This window comes from Lepisma saccharinum, chromosome 7 (genome assembly GCF_977018435.1).
Source record: "Lepisma saccharinum chromosome 7, izLepSacc3.1, whole genome shotgun sequence".
In the NCBI taxonomy this organism is placed as follows: domain Eukaryota; kingdom Metazoa; phylum Arthropoda; class Insecta; order Zygentoma; family Lepismatidae; genus Lepisma; species Lepisma saccharinum.
Window position 1 is genome coordinate 25,469,837 of NC_139235.1, and position 21,040 is coordinate 25,490,876.

The following is a 21,040-nucleotide window of genomic DNA, read 5'->3' on the forward strand; positions in this document are numbered from 1 at the left end:
TTTATTTCCAATGCCCTCTCAAGTAATTTCTTTTGTTCCAGAGGTTCTCCTAGAGCTGCGTAGGCTTTCCCTAAGTTCACGAGAGTAGTAGCAAGTTCAAAATGATCGGCTCCGTAATGTTTCTCTTTTATTTCTAATGCCCTCTCAAGTAATTTCTTTTGTTTCAGAGGTTCTCCTAGAGCTGCGTAGGCTTTCTCTAAGTTCACGAGAGTAGTAGCAAGTTCAAAATGGTCGGCTCTGTAATGTTTCTCTTTTATTTCCAATGCCCTTTCAAGTAATTTCTTTTGTTCCAGAGGTTCTCCTAGAGCTGCGTAGGATTTCCCTAAGTTCACGAGAGTAGTAGCAAGTTCAAAATGGTCGGCTCCGTAATGTTTCTCTTGTATTTGCAATGCCCTCTCAAGTAATTTCTTTTGTTCCAGAGGTTCTCCTAAAGATGAGTATGCGCCACTTAAATTCACAAGATTAGGAGCTACTTGAAAATGATCGGCACCGTAATGTTTCTCTTTTATTTCCAGTGCCCTCTCAAGTATTTTCTTTTGTTCCAGAGGTTCTCCTAGAGCTGCGTAGGCTTTTCCTAAGTTCACGAGAGTAGTAGCAAGTTCAAAATGGTCGGCTCCGTAATGTTTCTCTTGTATTTGCAATGCCCTTTCAAGTAATTTCTCTTGTTTCAGAGGTTCTCCTAGAGCTGCGTAGGCTTTCCCTAAGTTCACGAGAGTAGTAGCAAGTTCAAAATGGTCGGCCCCGTAATGTTTCTCTTGTATTTGCAATGCCCTTTCAAGTAATTTCTCTTGTTTCAGAGGTTCTCCTAGAGCTGCGTAGGCTTTCCCTAAGTTCACGAGAGTAGGAGCAACTTGAAAATGATCGGCACCGTAATGTTTCTCTTTTATTTCCAATGCCCTCTCAAGTAATTTCTTTTGTTCCAGAGGTTCTCCTAGAGCTGCGTAGGCTTTTCCTAAGTTCACGAGAGTAGTAGCAAGTTCTAAATGGTCGGCTCCATAATGTTCCTCTTGTATTTCCAATGCCCTCTCAAGTAACTTATTTTGTTCCAGAGTTTCATCCATATCTCTGTAGGCATTACCTAGGTTCGCAAGAGTAGTAGCAACTTGAAAATGATCGGCACCGTAATGTTTCTCTTCTAATTCCAATGCCCTCTCAAGTAATTTCTTTGCTTTCAGAGTTTCTCCTAAAGCTTCGTAGGCATTACCTAAGTTCGCAAGAGTAGAAGCAACTTGAAAATGATCGGCACCATAACGTTTCTCTTGTATTTCCAATAGCCTTCGTAATAACTGCTTTTGTCTCTTTGGTTTTCCGATGATATGATACATCCGTCCCATTTCATCTAATAGATTCTCAATGTACAATAGTTGAATAGTGTCTTTGACATAACTATCCCTACGTATCATATCATCTGTATGGGCAAGGAATGCTTCCAAGTGTGGTAATAACCGTCTCATCTTGGCAACACCACTAGCTGAGTCATCAGAAGACAGTATGCTTCTCTTAAGTAAATCAAATGCCTTACTGATAATTAGCAGCTCCTTTCCTTTATATCTTGTATTGATCTGCGTTACTTTCTGCACTAATTTGTGAACGTTAACAATACCTTCTTTGATATCAATCAATGAGTGTTGCTTAAGTATGTGTAATATATTACCAACATGTTCATTGTTTACCTCAGATTGTCCATTCCCTTTCAATATTTCTACAGGGATACTCTTTCCAGATAAGTATGCAGTAATACGTAGCGTCAAAATTGCTTGCTCACCGCATTCAACATTTTCTAGAATTTTGTCAGTGGTTATTGTCCATGTTGTAAAAGTTGTTCTCGTGTACAAATGAGAGGAATCATCGGGAAAGTTATAACTGAGTAGTTGTTCACTTTCTTGCTCAAACCGGTCCAGGTAACTTTTGATGGAGAACTTCGACCCCATGATCTGTAATTTCTTCTTTGTCTCTCTTATGTACGCAACAGCTTGCTGCAGCGCCAAGGGGAAATACTGCAAAGTCTCAGCTAACATCTTGACTTCAGGTTCTTCCGAATCCTCTAAATTCAGAGCTTTTCTAATGAAATCTCCTGCTTCTTGCTCAGTGAAAGTGCTTAAAGGCAGAACTGCTATGTTTCCCCATTCATGATTTCGAGACGTGATAAGAATGTATGGTGTTTCTGAATTTGGGGGTAAAGATGGAATAAATTGTGCAATACCTTCATCCCCATCTCTTTCACTCCTGTATTTTTCAGCATTGTCAAACACAAAAAGACATTTCCTTTTTGTGAAAAAAAGGAATACCTCTCTCGCTATACACTTGATGTCTCTAGGTTTTCCTTCCATTGTTTCTGTGCAAATTCTCAACTTGCTTTGTGCGAGTCCACGAAATGATTCACAAAGTGTCTCATAATTTTCAGCATTGATCCACATAATGTTATCTCCGTAGCTTTCTGAATATATTTGAATATATTTCCTTGCTAATTCACTCTTTCCTATTCCGCCCAATCCACTAATTGAAGTAATTTGAGATATAACAGTCATTTTATCATCTCCTTGGTTCCTTTGCAAAATTTCGTGTAATTTTCTTAAATCTCCTTGCCTCCCTGTAAACATTTCCACTGGATCCCTTACGTCAAACCAAATTGAAACCCTTGCTGATTCTTCATAATATGTATTACTTTCTGTAAGGAAATAATTCTCGGCTTTCCACCAATTCTCAACTTTCGACTTTGTTTCAAGAAAAACTGTTTCTGCATCACTTTTTTCTAGTGCGAACTTTGTCTGTATTTCCTTCTTTATGATTTCTCTTAAGTCCCTCTCATTTGGCTGGTTGACGAAAATCTTAAATCTCCTTAAGAAGTCTTCTATTTCTGTTGAATTTTTATCTTGGACACTGCAGAAATTCTTTGGAAGATTAAAATTCTTTTCAGCCAGTATTGATATCAAATCCCCTTCTGGGAGTCCTGAGAACTCTTTTTTATTTCGAATTTCATCCAAAGGCATTCTTCTGAAAGTGAGAAAACTCTCTCTGAATTTGGCTCTCCGTTTTTCTGTATATTCAATTACTTCCTTGGATAGTTTATTGTAATAAAAAATCATTACACTATCCTCATCCGCACACTCGTCAGAAAGGAGACATTCTGCTAAATGGTTGGCTAGCATTTTGTAGTTATATAAATTATTCAGACAGTGCACAATTCGTATGTCATTATTTCCACCTAACTTGAGTTTGTAATAGTAGTTATCCTTCCCTATGTTTAGCATGTCGTCTTCAGGAACTTTAAGCTTCTCTACATTCTTATCACTCTCACTGAAACTACATGTGGCATTAGTGAAAAAGATCAACTCACATTCTTCAAAATTACATCCAAATATTGGATGAGTTCTTAATTTTGTAAAGCATTCTTTAATCTTCTTGTAGGCAGTGAAGTACGTTTTCAACCCATAGTCCTTTCTATAATCCTCCGAAAGTATTTTCCCTAAGGTAAGGATATCCTTCTGCGGGTTGTCTCTGTGCTTTGCTTGTAGGAATATGAGTTTTGTTCTCTCTGCTCCAGTCTGGTCAATGTAGCTGCACCTGAAAACCACGTCATCAAGATCACCTGCTTCTTGCATCTTTGTAGCTAGGTGGAAGTCTTTGATCTTGTTCTCCTCACACAGCTTCTTTCCTTGAAGCAGAAAATACATCGCTGTATAGATTTCGTAGAGATGGCCACTCATTCTTGCAGCTCCTGGCCTCTTGTTATATGTTATTTGATGTTTCTCATTCACAGGCTTTTTTCCCTTGGCTTCAGGTAATTCATTTGCTGTTGTTTCTTCATATATTTCCTTCGTGTTTGTGGTTACCCCATTCGACTTTGTAAATAGCATTCCCATTTCGGCAGTCTCACCTGGTAGTTATGGATGTTCTGATCTGATAATTTGGTGACAAAGAAGTGATCACAAATACACAGCGACATTCAATTATTAATCATCGTTATTATATTGCTTATGGACAAAATCGATTCCTTGGACTTCGTGAAAACTATACAAACATGTTTTATTGTGTATACCCTCAAGTCATGCAGTGCTTTATTTCATGTGTAAACCTATACTATCAGTCACATTTGTTCACTTTTTATTTTGAAAAAGTATCATACATTATGTGCCATCCTAGATTCTATGACACTATTTGGTGTTGGAAATAATTGAAGACGTGCGTGCAATATGAACAATTGCGTTTATTGGCGCACTCGAGTTTCGAGAAGAAAGTGAAGCATTGCTGTATTTCTTAATGTGGCGGTTAAACTATCTCAGACACAATTGCCTGTCCTGAAGACCATCTTCTACGGAAGTGTAACCTAGAATACAGAGATAAAAAAAATTATTTAAAAGATAAATGCGCAAATGTGAATCAGCCCATAAAACGAAAGTTTTTTATGTAACATGATGTCATTAGTAATCAAAGATTGCTTGGAACCCTGCTACTCTCTTAGAATGGAAAAATCTAATGATCAATTTCAGTTCATAATTTACCAACTCGATCGAGCAATATGAGATGATATTACGATTAATAGTGTCTGTCATGATGTCAGTAAAGCCGGCCTCCGTGACGGAGTGGTTAGCACGACGCCAGGGGTCCCGGGATCGAATCCGGGCCTGGGCCTGGTTGTTATTCTATAATTTCATCATATCACGACTCATCCCCATCTTCGCAATTAGCCAAAGTTGGCACAAAAGCGAAGTAAAATAAACCAAATAAATCAGTCAATGATGGCCGACGGGTGAGAATTGATCAACAAGGTGCTCCGCAGAATTAAGGTTTTTATTGGTGTTTTTTAAGTGGATATGCAAAGTGTGATGGTGAAATATAACGTAAGTACTTAGTGCTTAGAATAGTATATAATGTGAACTCTAAAATTGTGTGAACATTATAAATAATGAAATATATTAATGGTAAATCGGCTTTCAAGAACATAAACAAAACATCAATTGTCAACAGTTGAAGCACCAGTATTGCCAGATCAATCTGCGGAGCGCCGGGACGATTCAACGATAAATCGAAGTGTTTAAAGTGAGTGTTTAAAGTGAGTGGTTTACGCTTAATGAGCAATAATGAGTCAGTGTCCGGTGTGTAAGAATTCGGTTGCCAGACAAGACGTAGAATCAAAAATACAATGTGTCCAATGCTTAAAATACTATCATACACAATGTGTAAATCTGACAGAACCTGATATTGAATATATGAATAAACAAAACAAGAAATGGCGTTGTAATACTTGTGAAAGGGAAAGAAGAAACAGTCTTTATGAAGACAACTTACCAGCTGGTAGTAGTGAGGGAAGTATTTCTATGCAAGATGTTTATAAGATGTTGATAAACTTACAAAAAGACTTCGAGGATTTGAAAAAAAGTAATCGAAATATTGAAAAAGAACTTGGTAAATCTCTAGATCTTGTACATGAAAAGTTAGATGAAAATAATGACATGTTAAAAAAACAAAATGAAGTAATAAGAGAATGTAAAGTGCAAATCGAAAAACGTAATGATGATAATTTGCGATTAAAGAAGCAGCTTAAAGAAACGCAAACTCAAATTGAAGAACTAGAACAGTACGGTAGGAGGAATATGGTAGAAATATATGGTATTCCTGAAACACAGAATGAAAATGTGTATGATATTGTAAAAAATATTGGTAGAGCCTTGGATGTTGAAATTAAGAATGAAGATATTGATATATGTCATAGACTAAAAAAATCTCCTCATCAACATGATAGTGGCATCATTGTGAAATTTGTTAGGAGAAGTGTAAAGGATAAATTTGTAGAGAAAAGGAAAGTTAAAAGAAATCTAAATATAAATCAAATAGGTTTTACTCATAATGGTACAATTTATGTAAATCATAGTATAACATACAGCAGGAGAAAGATATTTAATGAAGCACGTAAGATAAAAACTGAAAAAAGATATGCGTTTTTATGGATAGACAATTCGGGTAGAATTCTACTGAGGAAAAGTAAGGATAGTACAGTAATACATTTAAAATCCATGGATGATGTAATAGCTATCTAGTAAAACTGGAAATTCTCGTTGGTTATGATTTTTCATGGAGAGATTAAAAACACTATCTATTTATTACCAAAATGTACGTGGCTTGAATACTAAAACTCATGAATTCTATACTAATAGTATTCAATGCGAATATGATATAGTAATACTGACAGAAACTTGGCTGCAGAATGGAGTGTATAATCAAGAATTGTTTAATGACAATTATGTGGTATATAGAAAAGATAGGGATAATAATAAAAGAGGGGGAGGAGTAATAATAGCTGTTCATCATAACGTGGATTCCTGTATTATAGACATATGTAGCCAGGTAGAGTTTATATGTGTAAAGGTGACACTGGGTATCAATATATATTACATTTTTTCAGTATATTTTACTCCTCAAGCAAAGTTGGAAACATATCGGTCTTTTTACAAAATATTTGAACAATATACATATCTTCAAAATAGTAATATTCTCATTATAGGAGATTTCAATTTATCTTTAATAAGTGATACGTCATATAACCTACTAAATGGGGATAGCACATGCATCAATCTAGCTAACTTTATAAATCTCTATGACTTATTTTCCATTAATAATATTAAAATCAGAATAATAAAACCCTTGATTTGGTACTTAGTAATAGCAGTAATAACATATTAATACATAGAGAAGAATATCCCTTTGTAAAGGAAGATTTACATCACCCAGCTTTAAACATCACACTTCATCTGGGTTCTATTCATGATAGAGTTTCAAAGGAGAAAGTGAATGTTTATAATTTTCAAAAAGCTGACTTTTTAAAACTATATCAAATGCTCAACTTAATAGATTGGACAGAATTAAAGAATTACAATAATGTAGATGATGCAGTAAAATGGTTTTACGATAAGTTTAGTATTGTATTGAATAGTACCATACCAAGAAAGGAACGCACCTTCAATAGTAAATATCCTTACTGGTTTAATGCAGAAATTATTAATATTATAAAGGAGAAAGAATACTATAGGAAACGTAAGAAACATGATAGCAATAGTGAACATAGGTATAAAGAATTACGGAAGCGATCGAAAACTTTAATTACAAATGCTTATAATAATTATATTAAAAAATTAGAGGAAGATATTAAGATTGATATGAAAGGTTTTTGGCGATTTGCAAAAAGTAAGAGGAACACTAAAAAAATTAATAATCAGAAAATGAAATCAGGTAAGAATATATTAGATTCAAATAAAAGTATCGCAGAAGAATTTGCGAATTTTTTTAGCACTGTTTATAGACAAAATGAACAGAATGAAGATAATTCTAGTGCAGTTGTAAATACAAAAGCCAATACACTTCTAACATTATCATTGAATAAAATTCATAAAGACGAATATTATAATGCAGTAAAGAATCTTAAAGCAAAGAAGTCATGTGGACCAGATGGGATTCCGCCGTATATCATTAAGGCGTGCTCGGAAATATTAGAATATCCTTTATGCACAATTTACACTTTAATATTGAAGACGCAAACATTTCCTAGTATTTGGAAACTAACCAAGGTGTGTCCTATACCAAAAACTAATAAAATATCCGAAATAGAAAATTACAGACCAATCTCAAATTTATGCTCCCCTGTGAAGGTACTTGAGCAAATTCTTTACATTAGAATATATAATCATGTCAAATGTTGGATAACAGATTGTCAACATGGTTTTACGGCAAAAAGATCGACCATCACGAATCTATTAAATTATGCACAAGAAGTTCATTTAATGTTACATAATAGATCCACAGTGCATACTATTTATTTAGATTTTACTAAAGCATTTGATAAAATCAATCATAAAGTGCTTTTCATAAACTAACATGGTATGGATTATCAGATGACTGGATATCACTGATTGAATCATATTTGAAAGATAGAAGACAATATGTAGATTTTAGGTTGACAAAATCTTTTAAATATGATGTAAACTCTGGAGTACCGCAAGGATCAAACTTAGGGCCTCTTTTTTTTGTACTGTATGTGAATGACCTACCATTAAGTATTAATAAATCTAGTTGTCTAATGTATGCAGATGACATTAAAATATATAAAGAAATAACAAAGTTGCAAGATACTTGTCTATTGCAGGAAGATTTAAAGCGTGTTTATCAATGGAGTATTCAAAATAAACTTGATCTCAATATACAAAAATGTTATTACATGGTATTATCTGCAAATAAATCGAACGTGCAATGTGAATACTTCATAAACAACCAAAAATTGGAAAGAGTTGATACTATAAAGGATCTTGGTATAATAATTGACAAGGATCTCTCGTACTCAACTCATATAATACAAATGGTAAATATTGCATACAAAAAATTAGGTTTTGTAATTAGAATGTCAAAATATTTAAAGGATTTGGACGCAATCACGTTATTATACAATGCAATAGTTAGGAGTACCTTGGAATATGCATCTATAATTTGGTCACCTATAGCTAAAATATATATATAACGCTTTCAACGTTATTTGTATTCCTAAAAACATAGTAAGAATTGCAATGTTAAAATGTTATCTACCAATATACTTCAACGAGAAATCGACATGCCATCATAAGGTCAAGGAGAATTTTTATGCAACAGTTATTTTTGTATAAAATAATTAATGGCTTTATTGATAATGCTCAAATTTTAAGCAAAATATCTTTTAATACTACATGTTGTCATCTTCGAAATAGAAACTTGCTGAACTGTCAAATGGCTAAAACTAAGAAGTATCAAAACTCCCCGTTACAGCAAATGTTAGAGTTGTACAATACGTTATCAATGATAGATAATGAGTTAGACTTTTCGTATTCCCTGAATATTTATAGAACAAGGTTGCAATCATTATGTTTTACACAAGAAATTATAGAAATTATTGTCTTATAAGTGCAAATATTTGGGATTTTTGAATATAAATATATGTTATAGGTGAGGTATTTATTTGTTATCATTTGCCATGAGTGTGTGTAGGGCTTTGTATTGTTTTGTATTCCCTAAATATGTGCAAGACAAAAATTTCAATCATTATGGTTTGCGCAAGAAATTATAGAAATTACTGTCTTGTAAGTGCAAACATTTGGGATTTTTTTCTAAGCATGTATATATATCATGGGTGAGGTATATTGTTACCATTTACTATGAGTGTGGGTATGGCTTTGTATTGTTTTGTCTTGTAAATATTTATTTGTGTGAAGTATCTTTTTATTTTGTGTGTATGGATGTTTTTATATATTATTAATTATGTATGTATATTTAAACTGTATGTAAGTCTCCCATAATTGGAGAAGCTTTCTCTGTTGGAGACAACTACAACTACAATTAAATAAATAAATAAATGTAAGTAAAGTTTTGTGTATTTTGTCTGTAAACATGCACTTGCGATCAGTGAACAAGGTTAAATCTTTTGTCCCTGACAGGAACATGCTTCCGTTTGACACCTCTCCGTTGATGCATCCATACCCATTTTGTAGAGATAAAACAACTCGACTCAACTAACACACGGCTGTGAAATGAGCTGTCTTGAGTTTTCGCTTTTGTTTTAAGTACACTTTATCCACATATAGGCTTAACGGGACTGGACCTACAGTTTAAAATGGAATCCGAACCACTATGTGCCTCCATATAATATCGAACCTGGAACCCCTTGATTACAAGAGAACGATGTTACGACTCTATAATCGAGGATTCCAAAGACTTCGGATAATGGTGGAATGGAGTAGAGTGACGGTTTTCTTTATATTTTTGAAGCAAACATGTAACTTGTATGTTGTTACATTTCAGAGCATTTATAATATAACCTGCCTTTATCACTAAGCATCCCTATAACCTGATCCAATGAGACACGATATTACGGTCCTCCCCCAGAGACAGGGAATAATAGTTTCTTCGTTTCGGGACATAGAAGTACAATACGCCTCTATCAACATTCTATTTTTTTCAAATATGTAGTAACCACCACAACTTGGCCTAGATACAATGAGATACTTAAAAAAGTGATCTCGAAAGTTCTCGAACGAACAATTAAATTACTAAATTATAATTTATTATTTTTTTTCAACATATTCTCCCTTAAGATCAATACATATATCTCAGCGATGCTCCGACACCATATTCCCGTTCCTGAATTGGTTTTCCATAAAATCTGAAAAATATCCCTCTGTAGCATCGTGTCTTGATTCGATGAGAGACGCTGACCAGTGAGGAACAGTTTGTGTTTTGGGGAGAGACATAAGTATGACGGAGCCAAATCTGAGTGGTAGTGTGGATCTTCCAATAATCTATTCCTCAAACGCATTAATTTCCCTATTGTCAAAATACTTTTGTGTGCAGGTGAATTGTCTTGATGAAACCTTTCCTTCCTTCTGCACACCGGTTCTTTAATTAAGATTTTTTTTATCCAGTGGTTTTTCAAGATTTGAATGACATTCACTGGTTATTCTATCACCGCCTTGAAGATAATCAATAAATAAATACCCTTTAACATCCCAAGAAACCGAATCCACAATCTTTCCTGCTTCTGAAACCTACTTTGTCATTTTTAAGGCTGAACAATCTTGATGTGTGCACTGTTTTGACTGCTGTTTCAATTCCGGTGAGTAATGAGGAATCTAGGAATCATCAATAGTTATAACTCGACGTACAAATTGAGTTTTATTCTTGTTAAAGCTGCTTATACGAACGTGTCATTGATCTGCCGTTATCAAGTGTTACATCCATCTTGCTCAAAGCTTTCTCGTGTCCAATGCTTCATGCAAAATATAGCCTGCAAGTTCTTACGATGTATCTGTAGCTTGAGCAATTTCCCGCACTTTAAATTGCTTGTCAACAGAGTGATATCGTGTATTTGTTCTTGGTTTCTGTTCTTGTTGCAGTCTTTACACGTCCTTAACAACATTTATATTCAGAAACTCATTTTTATTTCTTCCGAGAGAAGAAGAGTCGTAAAACGTTTTATCAACTTGGTGTTACACATTCATTCAAAGAATTTTATCACCACTATATTCAACATTATTCATTTTAAGGAATACACACAACGAATCTGCTTCAGATTGCTGTATTAACGAACGTATTTGATAGAATGACTTGCTATTTACATGTGTGTTTATGGAAGATGTACTAAAGTAGGAAAAAATCTTACCGATATCATCGCCATGTATGGTCAAAGCCTAGAACTTTTAAGGCCACCCTCGTATGTTAATAACAACTAAGCAGATGCCTTTTTCTTCTATGTAGAGGGGAATGGATCCAATAGGTTAAAAAGCATAATCTTACCTGTCGTTTATGTGGCTTCTGCAAAAACACCATAAAGACTGATTGCTTTCCCCCTTGAGATACGCGTTAATATATAATCCTGAATATTTCGAGAATCCTTACCACTTTTTGCAAGATGATAAGTCTGCAGTATTATTGGAGATTGTGTAATCTTCCTCTGTAATGAGCTTTTTTAGTACGTGCAGTCAGTTGTTGGAAAGAACATTGTTGCTGCTAATAATCGGCCTTCTGTCATAGCCGTGCGCAGACCCTCTGATTAAGGTTGGTGGGGGGGGGGGGGTGGCAAAGCCTGATGAAGGTTCACGCGGGAATGGAAAACCTAATTTCATCTCACTGTTTTAGTTTTATTGGTGGGTATGCAGGAACATATAGGTAGCATAACTGTCGAATTAAGCATGTGAGAGTTTTAATAATTTAGAAATTTGCCAGAGAAGAAAAAGGGAAATAACTTTCCTCCGTAGTTGCTTTGAAATGTCATTGGTTTGAAAATACTTAATCTTCTTTTAGAGTATAATGTCGTTTAATAACGGCGATAAAATTCATCTACACTAAACTTGTAGGTGATGATATAGTAATATACTGGCTTGTGCGTCTGGAGGGGAAGGGGGGGCAATGATGTCAACCTATACTTTGATTTCAGTCACGGTAATTTACATTAATTATTACAATGTGGATGCAGGAACGCTATAATTTTAATGTCAAGTGATGTTTTTTTGAGGGGGTAACATTATTATCGGGGTAATATGCCTCGTTGATCCCCTGGAAAAATGTGTTACTTGCCTCTCCGTGGAGGAATTAAGCGGACGTCCATGATGATGTGGGGCAATTTCCCCCATTTAGCCTATGAAGTATGTGCATTTTGTTTAAGCATGCGTAAAAGAAGGTATTTTAAGGTACTCGATGTTAGAAAAAATATGATTATAATCTGGTTGCACAGCCCTACAAGTAATTCTGCCGGCGCCCATGCTTGTGGGTCACATGAAGTGTAATATCCTTCAAGGTGGGCTCTCGGCCTGTGTATAGGGCCACTGCCCTAAACCGCTCGAAATTAGCCATATGATCATTTGAGGAAGTTACCTGGGAATTTCCATGCATTTTCTTGTTATTCACTCTTTAACGTGTAGTTACTCTGCTGGACGCTGTGAATCCCTCGCAATCCAAAATCTTCCTTCTTCTACGTGTCCATAATTTTGTGGTTGATTCTCCGGACGCTGTAACAGCAACACCTGAGAGGAAAATTTGTAATGAAACTGAAGCCTGAATGATTGAAGACATGGGGGAGAGACTTTTGTCTGTTGTAAAAGAGTGAAAAGTTATTTGGCATATTATCAATTTACGACATTAGGCCAATAGAAGTCACAGATTGTGTTTTTGGGACCCTATCCACAGCCGTGGATTAAACAAAAAATGTTTCCTTCAAAAAATATTTAAACTTAAGGGCCATAACAAAAAGCTGTGTGTTGCCCCACATTACAACATAAAATCGTATTAATATTTTCACTATTACTTGAGTTTCCCTTCTTCACTAGCGGTATTCCACATTAGGGCGATTATAAGGTTTGTTCTCTATGACATCCTATGTTTTGGACCCTGCCGACTTTATTATTATTACTATTATTATTATTACTATGATTAACAATTTTGTTATCATGGCCCTTCACTTCCACTAATTGCATACTCAGTATTAGTAACACTTGTAAACTTTAAAATATATCCACAATTGATTAACATTATTCATTAAACTTCGATAAGACAATACACTTAGATTCAACAAGAGAACACTCTCCTAAAGCTGTATCTGGCTACCATGGCAGCCAACTGATGAATGAGAGACTCAAAGTCAATTTCTTGCAGGACATCAGCATTCGCTGTGAAAGATAACAAATTAGATACAGCTATCCGACGCTGTATTTCTGAGGGCAGTTATATTTTTTAGAACACTGAACGACAACTCTCCTCTGGTATTTGATGATGAAATGCTCAAAATAATTCAGACCAATGTCAAGATGTGGGAAAATCACGGTTGAATGTTCTTCATTAATACTATTATATGAATACATTATAAGACGAATAATTCACGTAAGAAGTTATTTAATAGCTGAAAACATCTTCCTTTTATCTTCTTTCATGAAATAACCAAGTAAAAGGATTTAACATGTTGTTTTATTTTGCTATTATCACAATGTTAATAGTTGACGTTCTCTGTCACTCCTACCCCTTCAGCGTCTCAGTTTTGTGCGCCCTCTCCTGGACGTGTGGCCCCTAGGCTATACATCACTTCCGGATTTGCCCACCATTTTCAAAGAGGTATCGATAGTCCCTGTAATGCAATATATTATCCTTTCTGAAACTAGTAGCCTGCTAAGAAGATTCATGCTCTCCCTTTACAGCTTTCACGAAGCATTTTCTGTAGTTTTTTGTTTGTAGTTGGATGTAGTCATTTCAGGGAATTGTTCTTTCATATTATTTTCTCCGACATAACGCGTGTTTCAATTGTCCTTTTTTGTGTCTATCTGTATACAATACGGCCATAGAACCAGATCATTGCATGAATTGTTTCATCGCATAGTCATAATAGTAATCCAAATTTTACCACTTTTATGCAGAAAATATATTTACACAAAGCCTCGTTTTAGAAACACATTTTGGTTGGCTTATAGTATTCAGAACTAAACTAAAATAGCTTCCATAGGTTAACTTCCCATGTAGGCTATAATAATGTATAATAAGAAAAAGGCCAATTATAAAATAAACTACTCGAAATTCAACATATTATTTGAGGAAATTACCTTGGAATTTCCATGCAGTTCCTTCGTTTTCTCTCGTTGTGATAAACTTGTAGTTACTCTGCTGGACTCTGTGGATCTCGTAATGCGTAATCCAATTTCGTCCTTTTCCTACGTGGCGATAATCCCTGAGTAGCTTGCCTGGACGTTGGAACACCTAGGAGGAAAAGTTCAATGAAACGTGAAGCCCGAAGGATTCAGAAAAACGAGACAATGTTGGCTATGGTATTATCTATTGTATAGGAGTGAAAATATATTCTTTGAGCGCTAACAAATAGAGGGAAGCCGACAAGAGTGTATTTTTGTTGATTTTTCCGATTTCTTCCCTCATTTACCCCTCCCCTTTTTTCCGATGTACGAAGTTAGACCAATAGAAACCTTAAAATGTGTTTTGGACATGATATTTACAACTCTGGATTGAACAAAAAATACTTTCTGCAAGAGTTAACGAACATGTTGTTTGTCTCCCGTTTTTACAACATGAAATCTTTCCGATATTGCCACGTTTTCTTGACCTTCCCTTCGCCAAGAGTAAGATGCCACATGCGATCCAAATATCTCTCGACTTGCCTTACGCCGGACCCTGTGGCCGACATCATTTCATCACTCAACCCCATCTTCGCAAATTAGCCAAGAGGCACAAAACGCGAAGTAAAATAAACGAAATCAATGAACCAATCAATCAATCGACTTGCCTTACGTATTTCGAGAATGTGCATGCTCTATGTAAGTTATTATCCCCTTTTGAAACTAGCAGATTCTTAGGAAGAGAAATACTACCCTTATAAGGGTATTCGTTCATTTTTATTTGCAGTGGAGTGCATACGACATTTCAGTGTAATTCATATACTTCTTCTCATATGATTTACTAAAGTATCTAGTGACATTTCTTGTGTTTTCATCGGGTAGCCACAACAGTCATGGCCGTTAACGAATGCCAATAATCACCACTTCTAAGCAGAAGATATAGTAGCAGAGAACATTGGGATAAAATTATTTTTTAGTTGGCCTACATTATCAAGAAGTAAAAAACGGCTTTTATTGATTATTTTCCAAAAACTTAATGTTTATTAATAGAAGGTCAACTAATACCATAAACCACCCGAAATTGATTATTTATGAAAATTACCTGTTTATTTCCATGCAGTTTCTTTGTTTTCTCTTTCTGTGATGAAGTTGTAGTTCCTCTCGAGGACGCTGTGACTCCTGGGACATAGAATCCCAACTCTTCCTTTTCCAACGAGACGATAGTCTTGTGGTTGATTGCTTCTATGACCGCTGCAACACCCACAAACGATCCTAGAACAACGTTTCCATTCCAAAAGACTCTAGGCTAAAGACAAACACTTAAATATAAAAATACTTGATCTTGAGGAATAGATAACCAACGCCCACTTCACACTATCAACTCATTATCAGTTTCATGAGATTAATACTGTAATCCTACAGAATCTCAGAAGCTTATCTTATCGGCATTAAATGCACCATCATTGGGATGTATTTTTTCTGAGATATTAATGGCTTGTTAACTCGCTAGTAACGTTCGAAAAATAATTTTCAAATAACCTGACCTTATAATGTGTTCACAGAAGGACATATGCTATTAGTGTATGTTACGTATTAGGCCTCTGTGTTGTGTTGTAAATGTATTACATACTTTGTTTGTCTGTCTGTGCGGGACGGGAGTGTTCATAGGCAGATCCAATTGTGGGGGGGGGGAGTTGACAGCATGTGCCAGACCAGAAAGAAATGGCGACATGCATGCATAGTCGCTTACGAAAATGGATTTGGCCCCCCTTTCTTTGTAAAATAACAGACAGGGATAAAGATAGAATAGTATATTGTATGCTTTAAATTAACTGCGAATGATGTTGACCGAAGATAGCATCGTGGACAAATAAAACTTTTTCTTGAATATGTGGTTCTTATTACTATTACTATGTTCTTTCTTTCCTACATTGCTCTCCTACGTCTTGGGAAATTTGCAGAAATGATGAATGACAAATTAATCGATGGAGTTCACGTATTCACTTCGGTGGCCAAAAACATTGCCACCGAAAAATCCAGGTTCAAGTCCTGGCTTCTGCATGAAGGTTCATAAATTCCATCTACTCAGCAATCATTCTCATAGTCGCAATCAGCATAATGTGGCTGAAAAACTACTTTAAAAATTTTCAAACAGAATAGTAATACCTGTTTCTTCTAAGACACGAACTTCGGGTCCTTGTGTGCATAGTACATTGCGTAAACCACTCCGCTAGAGATCTCGCCGAAAACATGTTCAACTTAAATTAAAGTCATCGGCCTATCCATCCAGTGGCAAGTGAGTTTCACAAGGGTCAGACTAAGGAAAGACGTTATCATATTCTACTATCACCTTCTATTCACATACTGTAATAATTCTATCGCATTTCAATCAATTGCAGAGGGTTTCTCCCTCTAAGTCAATTCTATGCACAGAGAAGCACCTATGTATTGTAGACGGTAGGACAAGAGCGACGTATGCACGACACTTGCTCAGCATAATATATGTGTGCTCCAACTTGGCAGACGCATTGCGTCAACTCGGGGGTCATACACCTTCAAGCATAAAATAGCGGTAATTGCCTTACCGAATACAATCCCTTCGAATATCCTTCCTATAATTAAATGTGTGGAACGAGACAACGGTATTTTATTAAGGATCTACCAATCTCCTGGTGCAGTCTCCATCACCCCGAGATAAATAGGTGTGAGCGAAGCTGGAGGGTAGAAGCGAACACGTTTTCTACGCCTGTAACCAGCGACTATATCTCGGGGGAGACGAGAGACTAAATGGTGGAACCGCCGAAATCAAAATTCTAATGCCACGCACTTAATGTGGATGCAACGGGATTGGGACTAGCGAAAGTGATTAAATTTAGGCAAACTATTAATTCATTCTGAAATAAAATCGCGCACGGTGCGACACTCTCTAGATCTGAATTTTCTGGCAAATCGTGATTCGAAGAGGAACTCAATTGAACGTTAGATGAAAAAACGAGGCCAGTTCCACATCCTTTAAGACACCCACATTCGCAGGGAAGGAAAGAGGAGACGTCCATAATTTTCTGTTAGTGTTTGAAAATGTCGCAGAATATAATGGGTGGAACGCAGAGAAGAAGAAAACAGCGTTTGCATTATCTCTCAGGGGGGTGGCGCTAGAATGGTTTTCTGCTGTAAAATTATCTCCCAGTTATGCGAACACAACATTTGATCAGCTCGCACAACAACTCAAAAATACATTTCTCAAAAAAGCCGATCTGCAAATGGCCGAGGATAGGATCAGAGACCGTATCCAAAGGAAAAATGAATCTGTGCTGCATTATGTGGCTGCCAAGTCAGCATTAATTTGAAAGTTCATTCCGAAAATCTCGGAAGACAATCTAATGTACAGTATAATCGGAAGCCTCAAAGACGAATATCTGGAGGCCGCCGAGAAAGAATTCACCGATCTGGAAGACCTAATCAAATGGTTACGTCGAGTGGAAAAACGACGCGTAATTGTTAAGGAGCGCAGAAGACAAGCAAAATTTAACAAATCCTCGGCTCGAACAGCGACGAATCCAGCACAGAGTAATTTGCCTCAAGTAACGATGATATTTCACCTGGCAAAGTGAAATTCCGTAGTCGAGTCCTCAAGCCTGCGCTGACCGCCACACTTGCCGATCAAAGTTCAGCAGCTCCCGCTGCAGGGCAAAGTCCATCATCCAACACCTTACACTCCGCGGCGAGGAAAATGCAAGTCCAAGCAGATACTATCGCGGAGGTAAATGCACTTGTAGCTCAGGTCGAGGAACTGCACTTGGCTAATCGCGAGCTAATAAACTCGGTGACCAGCCAAATGAGTGAACAGGCGGAACTGATCCACCAACTTCATGCTCAACCCCGCAGAGGCAACAGCTGGGGTTCCAGACCAAATCGGCCATATTTTAGACAACCCCGTAATTTCGATAGTAGGTATGGCCCGAACAGACAAAAAAATTTTAATCCCCCGACTTATAGCAATAACCGAGGCACATTCAGAGGTTCATATCCCTCCAGCAGGGCTAAGGCCGGAAGAAACCCCAACCGTTATTTTTCTCAACAGTGGGGAAGAAGTTCACCAAACACCCAATCACAACCCCAGAATACCCATCCTTTAAACGCGTAAACGCCACATATTCGGTGACAAGATATGTGGACGCGAGCAAAAGAATTAAAGAAGATAACGTATATCTTGTGAACATGAAACTAGGGAATAACCAAGGTAACTACGCGAAATGTTGCGTAGATTTGGGGGCCATAACATCCATATTTTCCAGTCACCTGATCCCTCCCGGAACCAAACGCATTCAAGTAAACGCATGTATTAGAGGCGTCACAGGCAATCAGATTGAAATAAAATAAATCGCTTTGATCAGATTCAAATTAGGCTACAAGTGGTTCATTCATACCTTCAGAGTGGTGCACATAAACGACGTACTCCCGCTTTTGGGAAATGATTTTTGGATGACCCAAGAGGTCACAGTAGACTCTAGAAACATCACTCAAGTAACCCGTTTCGGAAAACCTCCAAAATATAACATTTCAAAAGACAAGGGAGACTTTGAGGACTATAAACATGTCATAGACACAGGAACTAATCCGTCGTTCCACCGGCCGCAATTTCCGATATCCGCCAACCTACAGGAACAAATAAAGAATCAACTTGCAGAAATGGAAAGCCAAGGAATTATAACCAAGTCGGTAGACTCGCAGTTCAACTCTCCTACATTTTTGATACGCAAACCAGATAACACGTACCGCCTTCTAACCGATATCATGTCGCTCAATTGTCAAACTCCATACTTGAGCTTTGCATTGCCTTGTATTTCCGACACACTGAATAACTTAGTAGGTAAGAAATATTACACACAACTTGACCTCAAATATAGCTTTTACCAATGCAGAATAAGTGAAGACTCCCAACATAAAACAGCATTCAGCAACCCCAATTTACATTCTTATCAGTATAAGTTCTTACCTATGGAGTACAAGAACTCCCCACAGGTGTTAAACTACATCATCAGCTTAGTGTTTAACGGTGTCGACGAGAAACAGTTTTCCATTTATGTGGATGATATAATTCTCAGTGCAAAATTCAATCCAAACATTGCTTAAGATAATGAGAAATGCATTTACTAGGATTAGAGAACATAACCTGAGACTGAACATCGATAAATCAAAATTTGCATATCAGAAAATATTTTGCTTAGGACATAATGTTAGCGCCACGGGTTTTGAAATTTCTCCGAAAATTCTGGCTTCTGTCACCAAATATTTATTTATTTATTTATTTATATGCCATCTACAGAGAAAGGATATCTCCCATTACAGAGGCGTTATTAAAATTATAAATAAGGTAAATATGAATATAACTGAGATTAAATATCATGCATACATATCACAAGTAACATATGTATTCTTACATAATGGAGTAATGATGCGCTCGCACAAATATACATATATATACACATACAACACATACATATATAAATTATCCATAAATCCACAACCAATATTATCATTAGAGAATATAGTATAAAAAACACATTTCTCATGAACACATATGCAGATTACATTTGATATGCAAAATAGGATAAAAACAATAATGAAATAAATTCATACAAATGTCAATGGACACATATGCATAAGCTCATCCACATACATATATTTACATTATATATATACACACATATATATTTATGTGGATATAGGGATACACATAGAACATATTCTACAATAAATAATAAATACAATAAATAATCAACCATTCGTGAAAGTATCTCTGTCAAGTATGGCTCTCACAGCATTTTTATATTCCAAAATGTTAAGATTAAAGTCAATATTTGGATTTGTGGATGTTATTCTATTATACATACTACTCATTCTAATTAGTGGTGATTGTTTATACTTTTCAGTTTTAGGGATATTATATATCAATAAATTTCAATTACATTGCATTGAATATTATAAGTTGATTGCATTGATTCAATAGCATTGAATCATATTTAGAAATTCTCTATTATCCAACAACCCATTTATAATTTTATGAAGTAATATATGTTGTCCTAATTCTCTTCTATTGCTGAGTGTCATAAATGAGAATTTCTTCAGTAAAAGGACATATGAAACTCTGTTTGCGAATGCAGACATGTTGTACCTCTTGTAATATAGATATCTCAAAAACTGTTTTTGCACTTGTTCTATTTGTTTATGTGGGTTTTGTAAAGTGGCGACCAAACAATAGATGCATATTCTAGTTTACTTCTAACTAATGCACTATACAGAAGCTTAATAGAAGTAGTACTGCTAAAATTGAGACAGTTTCTTATTAGTGAACCCAAAGATCTATACGTACTATTTATTACATGAGATATATGTTCATGAAACGCTAGCTTACAATCAATTATTATACCCAGATCTATAATACTTTTCACTCGTTTGAGTTTTTCCAGATTAATGAAGTACTCATAATATGTGGTATGTTCTCTATTTGATATTATCATAAAACAGCATTTCTTGATATTGAGTCTAAGGTTACTTTTAACGCTCCACTCATATAAGCTGTTTATATCTGTTTGTAAATTGATAACATCCTGCGGCTAATTAATTTGTTTGTATAACTTTACATCATCTGCATACATTAAACAATTTGAATGTTTTACATGTAACGGTAAGTCATTAGTGAAAAGAATGAAAAACAATGGTCCTAAGTTGGATCCTTGAGGCACCCCTGACTGTGCAGTATACATATGTGACTTGACATTTATATACGTTACGTACTGTTTCCTATTATTCAAGTAAGAGTCAATAAGAGACAAAAAAACTATGTGTCAACGCAAAGCTTGAAAGTTTATTTAACAAGACTTCATGATTAATTTTGTCAAATGCTTTGGAGAAATCAG